Source organism: Phyllobates terribilis, unplaced genomic scaffold, assembly GCF_046119375.1.
Source record: "Phyllobates terribilis strain yellow unplaced genomic scaffold, ASM4611937v1 Scaffold_117__1_contigs__length_5270597, whole genome shotgun sequence".
Lineage (NCBI taxonomy): Eukaryota > Metazoa > Chordata > Amphibia > Anura > Dendrobatidae > Phyllobates > Phyllobates terribilis.
Window position 1 is genome coordinate 4,877,794 of NW_027362877.1, and position 17,340 is coordinate 4,895,133.

A 17,340-nucleotide genomic window follows, 5' to 3' on the forward strand; every position below is an offset into this window, starting at 1 on the left:
CATACATACTCATATATAAACACAGGGTACAGCAATATGTGCAGAAAGAGGGAAGAGGCGCATGACCGTCCTGGTCACCCTCTTACACATTTCCTCCCCCTTGATATTAATATCTCACTCCTCTGCTACGTGTTATCTCTTCTGAAATCTGCATTGTATTTCCATGTTACTTGCAATGCTCTGCAGCTAATCACTGGTATATACACTGCTCAAAAAAATAAAGGGAACACTTAACAGAATATAACTCCAAGTGAATGAAACTTCTGTGAAATCAAACTGTCCACTTAGGAAGCAACACTGATTGACAATCAATTTCACATGCTGTTGTGCAAATTGAATAGACAATAGATGGAAATTATTGGCAATTATCAAGACACCCTCAATAAAGGAGTGGTTCTGCAGGTGGGGACCACAGACCACATCTCAGTACCAATGCTTTCTGGCTGATGTTTTGGTCACTTTTGAACATGTAAACCTGCCACCGTTTCACTCAGGTGCGCCAGTTACGTTGCCTTCAAAAGCCTTTGCCTTCACCCAGGCTTGCATTGTACAGAGCCTCCTGCTCTGCCGCTTAGCAAACAAACCACTGACACACCCAAACCTTTGCTGAAGGTTTTTTAATGGATTCTGTGGCCATGAGCCACTTGTAAGACTCGGCTGGAGGGAGTGGACCGCCCCACTGCCACCTGCAGATCACTCCCAAAATAAAAGCCCACGCTGGGTTTTCTTAAGTCCAAACTTTACTTTTATTTTGCTCTGCAACCACAGGTGTTTCTGTGATTCCAGTGCACTCCAGCGGGTTCAATGTGCCTCTATGCGCATCCTAGGGTATACATACCGTCCCTCGCATATAATTCCCCTCACTGCCTCACGACTGTAGTAAATAGATAAAAACTGTTACGGGTCCGGGTGGTGGAACCTCTGTGCCGCGGTGCAAGGAGGGAGGAGGGACCCAGAGGGGCGTAACTAAGTATCAACCCGAACCGACCCTGGTCGGATGTCGGCTAACAACTCCGTGACCAGGGAGGATCCGGACAGAGGGACCAGGTGCTACTCTGGGGACGACCTTGTAAGAGATCAGGTGGCTCCCACGGGTCAGATGGCTAGGACTGACCGGTATGATGGATGGATACAGCAATCAGGCTGAAGTCTCTGGTATAGCTGACAGGTGGTCACGGTACGTGACAGCAGAGCAGGTAGTAGTCTCTAAGTTTACCAGGCGGGTGGTCACGGCAAGTGACGGCAGGAGCCTCCAGGTAGGCTATCAGGTGGTCACGGCAAGTGACGGCCAAGCAGGGTAAAGTCTCTAGGCTAGCAGGCAGGTGGTCATCACGGCAAGTGATGGCAGAGCCTCCAGGTAGGCTAGCAGGTAACAGACGGGTAACAGGCGAGCACTCCCAGGTGAGCGGGTTAGCAAGCACGGCAGGTAGCAGGCAGGTGCTTCCTGGTAAGCAGGTGGACTTGCCCATAGACAGACTGGCGGATGACCGGAGACAGACTGTCGGGCTGGAGAGTAGACAAGCTGGCAGACAGGACTGGTAGTCAGGCTGGCAACGGGACCTGAGGGCTGAAGCAGAGGTAAGTATACTTGTGCAACAACTTTTGCTCGGACACCTCCATTTTGGAGGAGGTGCCTTATATATGGGAGGTCCTCCGGCAATTGGCCGGGGACTCCTTAGGACGGCGCACGCGGCCCCTGTAAGAGAGAGGGAGCGCGCGCCCTAAGCACAGTGCCCGGGAAGGAGCGCGCGCCGGCCGCTGCAGGAAGAGGAGCGCTGGAGGACGCCGCGCGGGGAGGTGAGAGGGACGGCGTCTCTGCCTGGCAGGAGGCAGAGACGCCGATGCTACAAAAACCTGTGATCCCAATGTATTACCTGTGACAATACAGCTTTTCTTCTCAGTTATTCCAGACGATTAGATTTGTTCAATCAAGAGGAATGGCATTTATAGAAGGGCCGGATGATTTTCTCACAGTGAATGTCATTGTAGGTTAAAATAATTGATAAAGAATGTAGAACTTGTGGAGACCGGTTGGACTTGATGGACCTGAGTCTTATTTAAACCTATATAACTATGTATTCAAGGGGTTAACCGCAAAGGTCAGAGTTTAAGCGCCGATCGCTGCAGGTACAGGTAGATGCTGGATATTGGGAAGGGATTAAATACTTTATAGGAAAATAAAAAAAAGATCTTCAGCTCACCTGGCCCAGCTTGCCCAGTCCTCCTTTCCATGATCTCGGTGCTCGGAATTAGTCCATCCCCATCTGGGAGAAAAATCTTCAGTGAAAGCTAAAAATAGTATTCCAGCACACGATGTAGAAAAATTAAAAAAAGCCTTTATTTAATCCATCGTTAAAAAATACAATTCCAACAGAAATTAAAGCGTGTGTAGGCTTACGCGTTTCGGATCATATTTGACCCTTAGTCATAGCATAAAGTACTGAATAAATGTTGCACTTTTCAAGGAAAAACTGTCAAGGGAAGCTGCCAAGGGTAAAGGCCCCATCACACTAAGCGATGCAGCAGCGATCCCGACAACGATACGACCTGTCAGGGATCGTTGCTGCATCGCTAATACATCGCTGGTGAGCTGTCAAACAGGCAGGCTCACTAGCGATCAGGGGAGCAGCGATATCGTGGAAAGAATCGTTCCACGATGTCCTGCTCCCGTTACCAGCCTGCTGCTGAAGCAGGAGCAGGCTGGTAACTATGGTAAACATCGGGTTACTAAGTGCGCGTGTGCCCCTAGTAACCCGCTGTTTACCTTGGATACTACTCTGCTATGGTGCGCGGGAGGTTACCGTTCACCTTAGCAGAGTCGTATCCATGATAAACATCGGGTTACTAGGGGCACACGCGCACTTAGTAACCCAATGTTTATCATGGATATTACTCTGCTAAGGTGAACGGTAACCTCCCGCGCACCATAGCAGAGTGGTATCCAAGGTAAAAAGCGGGTTACTAAGTGCGCGCGTGCCCCTAGTAACCCGATGTTTACCATGGATACCAGCCAGATCGTTGGTCCCGCTGGTCACACACAGCGATGTGTGCTGGCCAGCGGGAGGCCAACGACCAAAAAATGGTCCAGGACACTTTGCAGCAATCAGCGACCTCACAGCAGGGGCCTGATCGCTGCAAAGTGTTACACATAGCGACATCGCTGGTGAGTCACCAAAACCGTGACACAGCAGCGATCTCGCTAGCGATATCGCTATGTGAGACGGGGGCTTAAGACCCCCCAAAATCAGCTGTGATATCAGCATCACTAATTCAAGGCTAGCAGTGATCTAAACACTAGTTTAACCCTATAGTACATTCATCCTCTACAAACATATAACAGTGTGAACTGTCACTTAGTAATGCACTAATTATTTGATCACTTATTGCACTAATTATTTGATCACTTATTACCCAAGTTTTTTATATATGTGAATTCATTGAATAAACAATTGATACACTATTTAAATATATATGTAACAATAAGAGCTTCTAAAGATATCTAACATTTGATTTCAAGGGCATACTTTTCCCAAAAGAAAGGTCAGGCAGATTTAAGACACAACATGCAACAATTGGAGAAACTCCTGTCTACACACCTGAGAACCTGGTGGGATCATACCATGTTTGAAAAATATGTAGAAAATTTGATGATTCCCAGAGGACTAAGAATAAAAAAACAGTCTACTGTTCAATTTGATGAAGTTTTCCAAAAAGAATGGAATGACATTTTGACGGGATGTTCCCTTAATCTTATGGAGCTTCTTATAGATTATGAACAAAGAAAAGTGAAAGAGCTGGATCTAAAAATCAAAGAAATAGAAAATTCTTTGACAGAATTTTTAGACAATGCCACATATAAGAAGCTGAGGTCTGACATTATGGACAGATTGGAAAAATTAGAGGATACTATTGTTGAGAATAAACAAAAAAAAATATGAAAGAGATGTTAAAGATTATGAGACCGGACATGTGTATGACTGGTGACCCCCGCAAAGACCCTATAGAAATCCTAGATCTCCAAAGAAACCAAAATCAATTTTAAAAGGTCAAAGTGGCAATAAGATCCCAGGCAGTGGAGGGACACCACGAGTCACTTTTAGCTCCTCTGAACCAGAAACGACAGATGGGGAAACGGAAGAAGATGAAAATGATTGTTATGGTTTAGGAGAAGGATCTAGTGGGGCAAAAAACGGTGTAGCTCCAAACCCAGATCCAAATCAAAATCCTGCAGGAGAGCGGGGCGTAAGCACAGATCTAAAACACAAGAAACACAACTACAGGACGAGATACCGCAAATAAATCAGTTTACGGTCCTAAATCAATCTGCATGTATCCTTACGAACAATGAATTGAAAATATTGCGCAAAGGGCTTAACTTTGTGCCAAAGGACAATGGTGACTTTTTTTCTACAATCTTGGATGTCAACAAATTTGTGAGAAGACTGACTATCAGGAAACATTTTTTTGACCAGGATCAATCAGCTGCTGAAACTAATCCTTCTTTTTTGCCAGTTAATGAGTATGCAGGACTTTCGTTTAAAGAACAAGTTACCCTGACAGGACTTAATTCCTTATCTGATTTTTCACAAAGGGACAATCTTGTTGGTGATAACAGTGTTGTTTCTAAAGTGCCAAACATTTATCCCTTACAATCAAGAGCCCCCATTATGGATGAGTTTCAGCTTTCTGTGGAACGGGAATTAAAATCTATATTTTCTAATTGTAATAAGGGGGATAATCTATCTAAGGGAGAAAGACAAGCACTAAAAAGTATACAAAACAACCCAAACATTGTAGTGAAGAATGCTGATAAGGGGGGATCAGTGGTAATATTGGATAAGACCCTATATGTAAGAGAGGTTAATAATATTTTAAATGACAGCCACTCATACAGAAAAATTGATGGGGATCCAACCCGAACTATAGAGGAAAAATTGGGGAAAATCCTACAAGAGGGGGTAGATTTAGGTATTCTTAATTTAAAACAAAAAGAATTCCTATTACCAGAAAATCCCAAAATTCCTATTTTTTCATGCCCTACCAAAAACTCATAAAGGGCTTTTTCCTCCTCCATTTAGGCCTATAGTGTCGGGTGTGGATTCACTATTGGAAAGACTAGGTTCCTGGCTAGATGGGAGACTGCAACCATTGGTAGTTATGTCACCCAGCTATTTGAAAGACAGCAAACATGTACTATCAGTAATGCTAAATCAGAACTGGGATGAAAATCTCATGTGGATTACCTGTGATGTAAAAACATTATATTCTTGCATTCCACATGGTTTAGCTATGCAAGCATTGACAGATCAACTAAACACATACTCCAATTATTCTGATGTAATGAAAGAATTTATTCTGGATGTCACTCTATTTTTGCTTCAGAATAATTACTTTAAATTCTCCCACCAGTTCTATGTACAGTGTCAGGGATGTTCCATGGGAGCCAAATTCTCCCCGTCCCTGGCAAATCTGTACATGAACTGGTGGGAGTCCAAATTTATCTACTCTGAATCTAACCCTTTTTCAGACTGCATAGAACAATACCTGCGTTTTATAGATGACATTTTGGTAGTGTGGAAAGGATCAGATGATTTAGTCCCTGGTTTTAATGATTACATTAATGATAATGATTTAAATCTGTCTTTTACAGTAGATACCAATAGAGATACCATTTCCTTTCTGGATATAAAGCTGAGTGGAGATAGGTTGAATAGGAAAGTAGACTGTCAGCTCTTCCGCAAAAAAATCTCAGGAAATTCTATTTTGTTTCCAGTCAACACCCACAACATGTAATCAGGAATATCCCCACCGGGGAGTTTATCAGAGCTCGGAGGTGTTGTACTGGTCATAGTATATATAAGGAAGAATGTGACAACATTAAAAAGAGACTCCAGCACAGGGGCTATAATCATAAAACCATTGAAAAAGCTGAAATAAAAGCTAATGAAAAAAGCAGAGATCACTATCTACTCCAGACAAAAAAATCAGACCGGAAAGATTTCTCTAAAGAAATGATCTTCTCCACCAGATATCATAGCAATTATTATAAAGTAATTAATGTTGTTCGAAAACATCTACCATTATTAACTACTGACAGTACCCTTAGAGAAATTCTAAAAAATGGTTGTAAATTTGTTCCAAAAAAATCCCTGACAATAGGAAATCTCCCCGAGTGACCTCCGAGAAAATACAGGTAACGTAGGTCACACATGGTTGTCCACTAAGGGCTCATTCAGATGCGGGCAGAAGTCATGCGGTTTATGCAAATTCATGATAAATAATAACAAGTCTGTCATAAGTAATGAGGGTCAAGTGTTTAATCTGAAGACTTTCATGAACTCTGCCGCTGACCACTGTGTCTATATCATTTTTTGCACAATATGCAGAAAACAATATGTGGGATCTACAAGCCGTAGTGTAAGAAAAAGACTGTCGGAGCACATTTATGACATTAATAATGTCACTACCCGCAGTCTCTCGGGGGCTTCCAAACACTTTTTGTATGAACACAAGGGGGATTTAAGTAGCCTGCGAGTAAGTGCTTTGGAATTTGTTTCTGCTCCCCGGCGAGGTGGAGATAGGGTTAAATTACTCCAGATGACTGAAGCTCGATGGATTCTAAAACTAAATACCAGATACCCAGCAGGACTAAATCTAAAACATGAATTGATGTATCTATATTAAAAATTTTGGGACAAATTGAGGCATTTAACAAATGGAAATACATTTTTTTCTTTTTTTTTTTTCAAGACAGAGGAAAAAAAGGGACAAAAAAACAAAAAAAAAATAAATAAAAAAAACATAGGAGAAAAAATTGTATTTTTTATTTTTGTGATTAATCTAGGGGACTCTATAACTAATAGTATACAAAATAAAACATGCTAATTACGTTTTGTAATAATTTCCAGCCATTTTCATATGGTTTTAAAGTGGAGAAGTTTTTTGTTTTTTTTTGTTTTTCTTTTGGGAAAAGTATGCCCTTGAAATCAAATGTTAGATATCTTTAGAAGCTCTTATTGTTACATATATATTTAAATAGTGCATCAATTGTTTATTCAATGAATTCACATATATAAAAAACTTGGGTAATAAGTGATCAAATAATTAGTGCATTACTAAGTGACAGTTCACATTGTTATATGTTTGTAGAGGATGAATGTACTATAGGGTTAAACTAGTGTTTAGATCACTGCTAGCCTTGAATTAGTGATGCTGATATCACAGCTGATTTTGGGGGGTCTTACCCTTGGCAGCTTCCCTTGACTGTTTTTCCTTGAAAAGTGCAACATTTATTCAGTACTTTATGCTATGACTAAGGGTCAAATATGATCCGAAACGCGTAAGCCTACACACGCTTTTATTTCTGTTGGAATTGTATTTTTTAACGATGGATTAAATAAAGGCTTTTTTTAATTTTTCTACATCGTGTGCTGGAATACTATTTTTTGCTTTCACTTTATAGGAAAATGTATATTTTATTAGAACAGATGTTTTTCGGTCATCCCATCTGAAAATAACTATAAAGTGAAGACCCCGATGGGCTCATACTGGGACCCCCTCACATAGACTCCTCGGGTGCTATTATTTTCAACAATAAAGAGGTTAAATAGCCGGAGGTTTACTTATTTCTAGTTCTCAGAAGGAAAAAATCTCCTCAGTCGACCCCCCCATGGGGAATCGGCATCTGTCCCTTATTCATTATCCTGTGACTATGACATAAATCTGTGTTGGGAATCCTCCTATAATCCATGTGGTGACGGCTCGGAGGACCTGCTTCTCCCGCTGCTCAGTGACTGGGCTTCTGTGCACTGCTGATCACCATTATTGGCGTCCCTTCATTTTTTTCATGGCCTGTACAATATCTTCAGAAATAATGAAAGTTACAGTATATCCTTAGGATTTTTTTAATTGGTGGTCCAAAGTAATACAACAATAGAACATTGTTTAACCTCCTTGTGGCAATTTCAAAGAAGAAACCAAATAAGCAGCATGTGCAGCAATAAAGGCCCCCCTAAACCCCTAATTAATACTTGGCAGAAAAACAAGAACCTCCTCCAGCGGTAGCCAAAAATATAAAAAGAGAAGTTTATTGATCACATTAGAAACTGTAGTAGCAAGTCACCAAAAGAGATCCATAGATATTCTATTGTATTTTCTGCTGTTTGTCTCCACGTCCGAGACTGGGACGGCTCCACGCGCTGCCTTACAGATGAAGACTGCTAATCAACGGTGGGTGAGCTGACTATTCCTTTACCCCATTCCACTCTGTTCTTCAAGTAATTAATACTTGGTTGCCCACCCTTTGGCATTGCTGACAGCCTCCACACGTTTCTTGTAGCCATCTATAAGCTTCTTGCACTTCTCAGCTGGGATTTTCTCCCACTCTTCCTTTGCAGTTTGTTCGAGCTTTTGAATGTTTCCAGGGTTCTTTTTCCCAACGGCAGATTTCAGCTCACCCCAAAGATTTTCAGTGGGATTGAGGTCTGGACTCATTGCTGGCCATTATAAAACAGTCCATGTTTTTTCTTTTTCAACCCTTTCCTGTGTACTTTCGGATGTGTGCTTTGGGTCATTGTCTTGCTGGAGGACCCATGATCTTTGACTGAAACTAAATTTTCTTTCACTGGGTAGGACATTTCGCTCTAAAACCTCTTGATAATGCTCTGATTTCATGATTCCTGTGATATGGTCAAGGCCTCCAGTACCAGATGCTGCAATGCAACCCCACAGCATTGTGGATCCTCCACCATGCTTAAGTGTTGGTAAGGTTTTCTTTCCTTATATAACCTTCATTGCGCCGTCTGTAAACAAACTGTTGCTTTGCATTGCCAAAAAGCTCTATTTTTGTTTCATCTGTCCACAGAACATTTTCCCAGAAGGATTGAGGCTTGTCAAGGTACTCTTTGGCAAAGATCAGTCATTCCTTTTTATGTCTTTTATTCAGCAATGGTTTCTTCCTTGGCCTTCGGACATAAAGTTCTCCTTTGTTTAGTGTGCGGCGAATGGTACTTGTTGAAACCATGACCCCAGACTATTCCAGGTTGGCCTTCAGGTCTTTGGATGTTTGACATGATGTTTTTTTTCCACTATTTCCACCAATCTTCGAAGACCTCTTTTGCCAATTTTCCTCTTTCCAGGGAGGTTCTTGACTGTTCCATGCTTGGCAAACTTATTAATGACATTGCGCCCTGTTGAAACTGGGATACCAAGGTTTTTGGAGATGGCCTTCTACCCTTTGGAAGTCTTGTGTTTGCTAATAGCAGTTCTGATGTCCTCAAGCAGCTCCTTTGTCTAATCCATTGTGACAAAGGAACGGGGCCTACCATGTGGCTTTTTAAAACTCTGAAGTCATCATTCATTGGCTAATTCTTGTCACATGGGCACTGACAATCACAGGAGAATCTCTTTTGTGATTTACCACAGGCGAGTCAAAATGTGTTTCCATACTAAATTAAGGTAAAGGTGGAAATACCAGTGACACAGAAAGCTTTAGATTTTTCTATTTTTCCCTCCCATTGTTTTTTGTTTTAAATTATCATTTGCTCTTTTGTATTTAACATGAGTCTCTATACAAAAAAACCTGTTTCACTTTATTCATTTTTTTCAGGAGATATTCCACATTATGTACTTAAAGCGCACCTGTCAGCAGGATTGTGCTTAGTAAACTTCATAGACTGTCAGGTAGGCGACATTACACTGATTAAAATGATACCTTTTTTGATGAAATCCGTCCTGTGGTCCTTGTGTAATCTTTACTTTCAGTTTGGAGATAATGATATGCTCGTGCTCCAGGGCGACCTGTGGGGGGCGCTCTATCTGGTGCTCTGATTACATATTCACCTGTATGCTCTTATGGCAGCTCACTGTGCCTTCACTGACCTGCCTCCTATTTTACCTAGCCACACACTACTAGATGCATTATGTAAAATAGGAGGCAGGTCAGTGAACGATAAGTGAGCTGTCATAAGAGCATACAGATGAATATGTAAGCAGAAACCCAGATAGAGCGCCCCCCATAGGCTGCCCCGGAAAACGAGCATATCATTATTTCCAAACTGAAAGTAAAGATTACACAAGAACCACAAGACGGATTTCATCAACCAAGGTATCCGCTGTCTAGCACTCTGAAAATGGTGGAGGCCCACAAAGCAGGAGGAGGCTATGAGCAAAGCGTTTTCAAGTTGCCCTTTCCTCGGTTCAAAATGTAATAAAGAAATGGCAGTTAACAGAAACAGTGGAGGGCAAGATAAGGTCTGGAAGACCAAGCAAATTTTCAGTAGGATTGCTAGAGAGGCAAATCAGAACCCCCGCCTGACTGCAAAAGACCTTCAGAAAGATTTAGCAGACTCTGGAGTTGTGGTACATTGTTGTACTGTTCAGAGACACCTGCACAAATATGGCCTTCATGGAAGAGTCATCAGAAGAAAACCTCTCCTGCGACCTCACCATGAAATTCAGCGTCAGAAGTATGCAAAAGTACATCTAAGAAAGTCTGATGCATTTTGGAAACAAGTCTTGTGGACCGATGAGGTTAAAATAGAGCAATGATCAAAGTTGTGTGGAGAAAAAAGGGCACAGAATTTTAGAAAAAGAACATCTCGCCAACCATTAAGCATGGTGGTGGATAAATCCTGCTTTGGGGTTGTGTTGCAGCCAATGGCACAGGGAACGGGTAGGGGGAAGAATGGATTCCATGAAATTTCAGCAAATTCTTGATGCAAGCATAACAGCATCTGCAAAAAAGCTGGAGGTGAAAAGAGGATGGCAAATGATAATGATACTACTAAACACACGTCAAAAGGTGCAAGCTGAAGGTTTTACAATGGCCCTCATAGTCCCCTGATTTGAACATCATTGAAAATCTGTGGCTAGACCTCAAAATAACAGACGATGCAAGATGACCCAAGACTCTCACAGAACTGGAAGAATTCTCCAAAGAAGAATGAATGCATGAAAATCCCTCAAACAAGAATTGAAAGACTATTGTCTGGCTACAAAAAGCATTTACAAGCTGTGATACTTTCAAAAGGGGGCGCTACTAGCTACTAACCTTGCCGGGTGCCAACACTTTTTTGCATTTGCCCATTTTCCCTTATTGATTTTTTTTTTTAAATGTAAAAGATGAAAATATATATAATTTATTATTTATTGTTTTGCCTAAAATACAAAGGAAATGTCATCTGTAACTTTAGGCCGTTTAGAGATTATTTCATCTTCAACTTAACTGTTCACAATAACAGTAATTTTGACCATTGGTGCCCAAACTTTTACATGTCACTGTATTCTGTCACTATGTGTCTCCCACAGATGGACTCATGGAAAGAAATCCACCAGAGAGATGTCCCCGTCCTCTGTATCCCCAGGACTGTCCAGAGAAGAATCACAACATCCCGGAGGATCATCAGGTAGACGGTGCTGAGCCCTGTACCGGATCTGTATATGGGGGGACATTTCTGATCGAGGTCATAGATGTCACAGATTTTGGTGGTTTCTTGTATTGTGCTGATTGTTACATCTGATATATCAGGAGGAAGATCCAACTAAGAAAAAAGTGAAGGACGAGACAGAAGAAGAAGCGATGACGAGGGGGGATCAGCCGTGTGTGAGTGACGGGAAGGAGGAGATTCCTGTAGATATTTCCACAGGTGTGTAATAATGACCGTCGTGTGATGATGACGATGATGACCGGCATATGACGATGACGATTGGCATGTGACTATGATTAGCGGCGTGTGATGATGATGATTGGCATGTGATTATGATTAGCGGCGTGTGATTATGATGACTGGCTTATGACGATGATGATTGGCATGTGACTATGCTAAGCGGCGTGTGATGATGACCGGTGTGTGATTATTGTATGAAGTCTCCGGTGCAGTGAAGCTTTATCCGCCGTCCACATCACAGCAGAAGCGTCCGGTGATGGCGCGGCTGCTCCTGTACAGAGTCCGGTTGCGCACCGATGAATAACTGGGCCGCATTCACACCTCTTCTTAATGATTTAATAAGCACATTTTTATTTTTCCTAATTGTGTTTTTTAATATTACTTCCATCTTTTATTTTCATATTATTCTTGCACAAGTCTCATGCTGCCATATAAATGACTGAGCTTGCGATTCGGACAGAACCCCGGGGGAATATTCCGTATAATGAGGCTCTGTGGACGCCGTCTGGCCTATGATCCAGTGATGTCCATCTTTTTCAGCGTGCATAAAAGCGCAGTCGACCAGAGGCTAGACGGAGTCCAGTGTAACTCTGCTGCCTCATTATTCTGAATGGATCCCTCGGGGGTGTCATCTGAATCATATATTTTGTAGATTTAGATGGAAACCCCGATGTACAGTGGGTACGGAAAGTATTCAGACCCTTTAAATTTTTCACTCTCTGTTTTATTGCAGCTATTCAGTAAGTTCTAAAAAGTTCATTTATTTTTCTCATTATAGTACACTCTGCACCCCATCTTGACTGAAAAAAACAAGAAATGTAGAAATTTTTGCAAATTTATTAAAAAAGAAAAACTGAAATATCACATGGGCATAAGTATTCAGACCCCTTGCTCAGTATTGAGTAGAAGCACCTTTTTGAGCTAGTACAGCCATGAGTCTTCTTGGGAATGATGCAACAAGTTTTTCACAACTGGATTTGGGGATCCTCTGCCATTCTTCCTTACAGATCCTCTCCAGTTCCATCAGGTTGGATGGTGAACGTTGGTGGACAGCCATTTTCAGGTCTCTCCAGAGATGCTCAATTGGGTTTAGGTCAGGGCTCTGGCTGGGCCAGTCAAGAATGGTCACAGAGTTGTTCTGAAGCCACTCCTTTTGTCATTTTAGCTGTGTGCTTAGGGTCACTATCTTGTTGGAAGGTGAAACTTCGGCCAAGTCCGAGGTCCAGAGCACTCTGGAAGAGGTTTTCATCCAGGATATCTCTGTACTTGGCTGCATTCATGTTTCCTTCATTTGCAACCAGTCATCCTGTCCATGCAGCTGAAAAATACCCCCATAGCATGATGCTGCCACCACCATGTTTCACTGTAGGGATTGTATTGGGCAGGTCATGAGCAGTGCCTGGTTTTCTCCGGTTAGAATTATCACCAAAAAGTTCTATCTTCGTCTCATCAGACCAGAGAATCTTACTTCTCATAATCTGTGAGTCCTTCATGTGTTTTTGAGCAAACTCTATGTGGGCTTTCATATGTCTTGCACTGAGTAGATCCTTCCATCTGGCCACTGTTCCATAAAGGCCCGACTGGTGGAGGGCTGCAGTGATCGTTGACTTTTGTGAGCTTTCTCCCATCTCCCTACTGCATTGCTGGAGCTCAGCCACAGTGATCTTGGGGTTTTTCTTTACCTCTCCTACCAAGGCTCTTCTCCCACGATTGCTCAGTTTGGCTGGACGGCCAGGTCTAGAAAGACTTCTGGTGGTCCCAAACTTCTTCCATTTAAGGATTATGAAGGCCACTGTGCTCTTAGGAACCTTGAGTAATGCAGAAATTCTTTTGTAACCTTGGCTAGATCTGTGCCTTTCCACAATTCTGTCTCTGAGCTCCTTGGGCAGTTCCTTTGAGCTCATGATTCTCATTTGGTCTGACATGCACTGTGAGCCGTGAGGTCTTATTTAGACAGGTGTGTGTCTTTCCAAATCAAGTCCTATAAGTTTAATTAAACACAGCTGGACTCCAATGAAGGAGTAGAACCATCTCAAGGAGGATCACAAGGAAATGGACAGCATGTGACTTAAATATGAGTGTCTGAGCAAAGGGTCTGAATACTTATGACCATGTGATATTTCAGTTTTTCTTTTTTAATAAATTTGCAAAATTGTCTGCATTTCTGCTTTTTCTTCAGTCAAGATGGGGTGCAGAGTGTACTTCAATGAGAAAAATAAATGAACTTTTTAGAATTTACCAAATGGCTGCAATGAAACAAAGAGTGAAAAATGTAAAGGGGTCTGAATACTTCCCGTACCCACTGTAAGTGTTCAACGTACAGCACAGGATAAATATGATCCAAAATGTTCTGTACCCCAAAATGCCACCATTAAGAGCTTCTACTCAACCCACAAAAAACAAGTCCCCACTCGGGTTCATCATCTGTAAACAGTAATATAGGGGGTGTCCATATTACTGGTAGCACAAAGGCTCTGGAAAAGTGACTTGGCTCCCACTTAAAGAAATCCAGTGACATCTGCGCTCCCAAATCCAAATGCCCCCTCCTCCTGGGCCCCACCGTGAGCAGTTAGCATCCACATGTTTGGCATTACTGTAGCGGGGAGAGACAATTTATTTCTCCAGAAAGCACTAGCTGGGAATCATGTACTGGGCGCTACAACGTAAGGGCACTACAATGTACCGGACACTACAATGTACTGGCCACTATAATGAAATATTTGCATTTTCACTTCACAACATCCATTACTGCTCGTTTCTGGAAAGCACCCATGGAGTCAAATTCATCACTACACCTGTAGATACATTTCCATAGGGGTGTAATTTCCAAACTGGTGTCACTTGAGGGAGGATTCTGCTCTTCTGCCACTTAGGGTCTCTGTATATGGAGTCTGCAAACTGTTCTACTAAAGTTTGTTCTCCAAGAGTCAAATAGCGCTCCGTCCCTCCCGAGTCTCACCGTATGGCTAAGCAGTACTGTACAGCCACATATGGGGTATGGGGTTCAGCTGAAATTGTATAAAATTATGTGGTCATTTTTACCCATTTTCCCTTGTGAAAATGTAAAATCTGGGGCTAAAATAATATTATAGTGGTAAAAATGTAATTTTTTTTTTCTTCACCGTTCAATTGTATAACATTTTGTGAATCACAATTACCTTGCATTCATTGGGAAAGTGCGCGGTGGATGCTGGATGTGACGCACGGTGAAACCCCACCCACAGCCCGGCATCCACCGCGGGGATCGCATCACCAAGTCACGCCTCATTTGACGTGACATCAGGGGAAGTAAGAGCCGGCTGAGGCCGGGGGTCGCGTGATGCCGGTGAGTGGCCAGCGATAGCGCCGCTCACAGGCAATAAAGACAAAGCTAGGTAATTAAATAAAATCTTCTCTCAATGGGTTAATTACATTGGGGGCATTTTTAATAGTAGTGGACAACTTCTTTAATTACATGGACACTTTTCTATATTAAGGCCACGATATGAAGCTTGAGAGAGTGAAATGGCACTGGAGGTACATTAAGGGAACCGGTCATCAGTAATTACCACTTAAAGAACTATTTGCCATCTAATCTCTGCCACCCCTGACTTGTGCCAATGTCACCAGTTTATAAGTGTCATTCACTTTACCTGTCATTGTGTTAATGTTATGGCATGTAGTTGTCCTCCTTATTACCGGTACTTTCACTGACGAGGGTCTTCATTGTGAGCGCCATAAAAAACATTTAAAAATCCTTTTTGTGTTGTTGAAAAAATCACATGTAATCTATCTTTCCTCCTTACAGGAAATCCTTGTGAGAATAACGGGTTATCACTAAATTGTAAAAAAGAAGATATCATGAAGCACTCTAATGGAGAAAACCTCATCACCCTTCCTGCACCTCCTGGACTTCACAGCACTTCACTTTCTTATAATCCTCCTAATCATGAGGAATGATCTCCTGAGCAATCTCACATTGTTACCAAAAGTCCAGGGGGCAAAGTGGATTCAAGATTTCAGTGTGACAAGCAATTTACAAAAAGCTCAGATTTTTTAACACACAGAAAAAACAAAGGTAAAAAGCCATACTCCTGTTCAGAATGTGGGAAATGCTTTACATATAAATCACAATTTGTTAGACATGAGAGAAATCACACAGGAGAAAAGCCGTATTCATGTTCAAAATGTGGAAAGTCCTTCACAGGTAAAGGAAGTCTTATTATACATCAGAGAATTCACACAGGAGAGAAGCCATTTCCTTGTTCAGAATGTGCGAAATGTTTTAAAAGTAAATCAGAGCTGGTTTTACATCAAAGAAATCACACAGGGGAGAAACCGTTTTCATGTTTACAATGTGAAAAATGCTTTACAGGTAAATCAGATCTTGTTAAACATCAGAGAAGTCACACAGGAGAGAAGCCGTATTCATGTTCAGAATGTGGAAAGTCGTTCACGAATAACTGGAGTCTTATTACACATCAGAGAATTCACACAGGAGAGAAGCCATATTCATGTACAGAATGTGGGAAGTCCTTTATAGATAAAGGCAATCTTATTACACATCAGAGAATTCACACAGGAGAGAAGCCATATTCGTGTTCAGAATGTGGGAAATGCTTTACAAATAAAGGGAATCTTATTAGACATCAGAGAAATCACACAGGAGAAAAAACATTTTCATGTTCACTATGTGAGAAGTCCTTCACAAATAAACGGAATCTTAGTAGACATCAGAGCATTCATACTGGAAAGTCGCCATATTCATGCTCCGAATGTGGGAAGTGTTTTAGTTATAAATCACATCTTGTTAAACATCACAGAATTCACACAGGAGAGAAGCCGTATTCATGTTCAGAATGTGGGAAATCTTTTATGCGTAAATCAATTCTTGCTGCACATAACAGAATTCACACAGGAGAAAAGCCATTTTCTTGTTCAGAATGTGGGAAATGTTTTAAAAGTAAATCAGAACTTGTTATACATCAAAGAATTCACACAGGAGAAAAGCCATTTTCTTGTTCAGAATGTGGGAAATGCTTTACAGGTAAAGGGAATCTTATTACACATCGGAAAATTCACACAGGAGAGAAGCCGTATTCATGCTCATTCTGTGAGAAATGCTTTACAAAAAAAACTTATCTTGTGCAGCATGAGAGAAGTCACACAGGAGAGAAGCCGTATTCATGTTCAGAATGTGGGAAATCTTTTATACATAAATCACACCTTGTAAAACATGAGAGAAGTCAAATGGGAAAGAAAGTGTAATTATGCTCACTGTGTTATATAAAGTTTAATAAGCATTGTTCAGCATAAATGAGTACACCCCCTTTAATGAGTAAGATTTTATTTAATAGCTCACTGAACACAAGATCAATTTCTAAAATTTTGCCAACACTAAGTTTCATAGAACATTTTTTTGTAATCAAAACATGAAAGTAAGGGTAATAATATAACTCTCATTACAAAATCTTCAGTTTTACTCAAATTAGTTGATGCAAAAATGAGTACACCCCACATCAAAAGCTACTACATCTATTATTTTGTATGGAGTCCATAATTTTAAAGGACGGCACCAAGTTTTCTAGGCCTGGAATGAACAAGTTAGTGACAATACTACATCTATCTTTATTCTCTTTTTCGATAACGAGCTCTTAGAGGCTGGATGGAGCGATGACAACTTGTCTCTACAGAA

The 17,340-nt window shown here is 41.4% G+C and overlaps 1 pseudogene; it reads left to right on the forward strand.

The window, feature by feature from the left end:
- LOC141201518 (uncharacterized) overlaps positions 1-16,975 on the forward strand; it is a 147,333-nt pseudogene extending 130,358 nt beyond the window's left edge.
- The last annotated feature ends 365 nt before the right edge of the window (positions 16,976-17,340 follow it).